This window comes from Schistocerca americana, chromosome X (genome assembly GCF_021461395.2).
Source record: "Schistocerca americana isolate TAMUIC-IGC-003095 chromosome X, iqSchAmer2.1, whole genome shotgun sequence".
Taxonomy (NCBI): domain Eukaryota; kingdom Metazoa; phylum Arthropoda; class Insecta; order Orthoptera; family Acrididae; genus Schistocerca; species Schistocerca americana.
In genome coordinates, this window is record NC_060130.1 from 533613596 (window position 1) to 533617297 (window position 3702).

Below are 3702 nucleotides of genomic sequence, written 5' to 3' on the forward strand. Positions count from 1 at the left end.
AGCATCAGAAGACGTATTTTGTGCCAAGTAGGGGACTGGTCCGCTAGATTAGCGGACATGTGCAATGTCCTAAATATCTGAATAGAAATCAAGAGCTTTTTTCAATAGTGGTACAAGTCCATTTCTGTTCATTCTGAGATACAGAGTCTTAAAGTTAAAAGAGCGCTGAAAAATTTGCAGTTGAGATACCAGGAGTTTTAACTTTAGGACTCTGTATCTCAGAATGAACGAAAATAGACTTGTGCCACTACTGAAATAAGCCCTTCAAATGGTAAAAGGGCAACGAGCAGCTGTGACTGTGGCGAAATGTGCACACCAGATCATGTCCTATGGGACTGGCAGGCTTTAAGAGGTAAAAGTGTTTATGACTTAGTTAGAGTAAAAGAGGACTTCAGTATCTTAAATCTTATAGCTGATACTGTCTCAGAAAAAGCATGGTGTAAGTGTAGCCAACAGACACCACAGCAGAGGCGAGTAAGGCCTGTATACTATCCTAAGGGACGTGAACGAAGCTCGATAGCTCTACGATGACGTGGTCCAGAAATGGGATCAGTGAAGGGAGGTGGTGACAAACGTACTCAAGAAGACTGAGAGGAATCAGTGCAAGTGATACGCGCTCATCCGGCACCATGCTGCCTGGAGGCGGCAAAATATTGTTGGACTCGACATGATGGCGGATCTGGTGCGGCGCGTAGACAGAAAGTTGATTCATTTCGATAGTAGTTAATTATATGTGTGTCCATCTCAGGGTAAACTAAGGACAAATAGTGATAATTTGTAACCACAGTAGCAATATTGGGATATTTGTATTAGTAATAGTAACATAATTTTCAGTAATAGTAGCATTTGCTGAATAACCCAGGTGGCGGCTTTTTGTGATTGTAACAGTTACATAGTCTGTTACTGAAGCGGTAGTATATGGTGTTGTGAGAGTAGTAATAGTAGTAGCTATAATAATGACTGTAAATTAGTCAATGCAATTTGAAACAACGAAAAGCTATGAGCCACTTTCTATATGGCTCTCTTTCTATCACAGTGAAGACCCGACTGAATGTGGATAGAGGTGCCCTAGGAAAATAATTGGTAGCCATCTAAATATTACTTGAAAGTAGTAGAAAAAAATAAAGACAAGTAAAAACAGCATATAGACAATGTAAACTTAATTCATGTTCAGAAAAAAAGATGAAAAATGAGTAGATAGTTGTCAAAATTCACGTGCATATAATTCTGTATGTAACAGACAATTGCTGAAATCAAGAAAGTGGACTATGCAAAATAAATAAATAAAATAAAATAAAATTTAATATGGGTAAACAGACGTAAAAACACGTTGCATTTGATTACACAACCTGTGATCAGTCAATGGGTTATGATGATGATGTTTGGATTGTGGGTGGGGGGGGGGGGTTATAGCGTCCGTACAAATTCCCAACCTTTCCAATCTTGCCACTTTCAAGAATGATGATGACAACAGAAACACCCAGTCACCTCGAGGCATGTGAAAATCCCTGATCCCGCCGGGAATCGAACCCGGGACCTCGTTCTCCAGAGACGAGAACGCAACCGCGAGACCACGAGCTGCGGACATCAGTCAATGTAGTCCGTTACACTTGCAAGTATGTAGGATTTCATGAGCCTAACTATAAAGATTATATAATGTAACTCTGAGTAATGCAGATGTGAGGTAATCCAGTGGAAATGTAATTCTCTCATAAACAAGGTAACTTACAAAATCTTCGTTCGCCTAATTCTTGAGTATTGACTCTCGACTTGGAACCTTTACGAACTGGATTAACAGGACAAGAGAAGATCGAAAGAAGATCACCGGGCTGCGTCATGGATTCGTTTAGTCACAAATTCTCCATAAACTGTAATAGGAAGCGGTACAAGACACGGTCCTTGAGTCGTGGACAGCTTTACTCTCCAAATCTGTAGCGCCTACAATAAGAGAGATGAATTATATTACTTCAGCCAACTAATATTGCGCATATTCATTACGACGAGAAGTTATAGGAATTCGAGCATATCAAGAGGAGGATCTACTATATTTCTTGTCGCTCATTACCCGCGAAGGGAGCAGAGAGGAAAAGGGAGTGTTTGTAGTACTCTATGAACCATCGGCGACATACAGTGCCATGGCTGGTGAAGTGTAGATTTAGGTGTGGATGCAGAGTCGTTCGATGGGCAACCAAAACTCGCCAAAAGGAAGCAGATGTCGTATTATTACGAATCTGGACTCCAATTCGGGTGGTCGCTGATTAAAAGTCCTGATCAGCCATACTGATTTAGTTTTTCCGTAGTTTCCCTAAATACCTTAATTGCTTAAGATAAAAGCCGGACTCCAGTTCGGGTGGTCGCTGATTAAAAGTCCTGATCAGCCATACTGATTTAGTTTTTCCGTAGTTTCCCTAAATACCTTAATTGCTTAAGATAAAAGCCGGGACGCTTCCTTTGGAATGAACACGACTGATTTCCTTCACGATAATACCCTTTTCTCCGGGCTTGTGCAGCATCCTTTTTTTCCCCATAACAGCTGAGGTCAGCTCCGTCTCCAACAACCTCGTCGTTTACGTAGCGTTTAACGTTAATCTTCCTCCATTTGACCGAGCGAGGTGGCGCAGTGGTTAGCACACTGGACTCGCATTCGGGAGGATGACGGTTCAATCCCGTCTCCGGCCATCCTGATTTAGGTTTTCCGTGATTTCCCTAAATCGTTTCAGGCAAATGCCGGGATGGTTCCTTTGAAAGGGCACGGCCGATTTCCTTCCCAATCCTTCCCTAACCCGAGCTTGCGCTCCGTCTCTAATGACCTCGATGTCGACGGGACGTTAAACACTAACCACCACCACCACCACCTTCCTCCATTTCTAGAACTTATTTACTACTGCCCGTTGGTGTGTAATCGATTATGGAAATCTTCTTTCACACCTACTCTCTTCTTACCAGCGAAATTAAAATCACTTACCATATTTTCACCACCTTGTATCTGTGATCTTAATCGGTCCGTTTTAGCGATCTCCACTTTGAAGAGAGATTAAAGAATTCATAAAATGCTGATTAATGTCAATAATTCATAGGAGTGTCAACCGTTTCCTTAACAGGAAGAGACCCCTGTGCGGGTATACAGTAAGTTTCTTACAACTCACAAATTTACGAAGAAACGAGTTTACTTGTTACTGACAAGGATGACCTTCGCATGTACGTCGTTATTAGTTCCGGCCTGTCAGAACTAAAACCACCAATGCAGATCTAAACCAAAAAATTAATTAACTTTATGGTTTGCATCCCGAGGTGAACATGATCGCCGGCCGGAGTGGACGAGCGGTTCTAGGCGCTACAGTCGGGAACCGCGCGACCGCTACGGTCGCAGGTTCGAATCCTGCCTCGGGCGTGGATGTGTGTGATGTTCAAAATGGTTCAAATGGCTCTGAGCACTATGCGACTTAACTTCTGAGGTCATCAGTCGCCAAGAACTTAGAACTAATTAAACGTAACTAACCTAAGGACACCACACACATCCATGCCCGAGGCAGGATTCGAACCTGCGACCGTAGCGGTCGCTCGGCTCCAGATTGTAGCGCCTAGAACCGCACGGCCACTCCGGCCGGCGATGTGTGTGATGTCATTAGGTTAGTTAGGTTTAAGTAGTTCTAAGTTCTAGGGGACTGATGACCTCAGAAGTTAAGTCCCATAGTGCTCAGA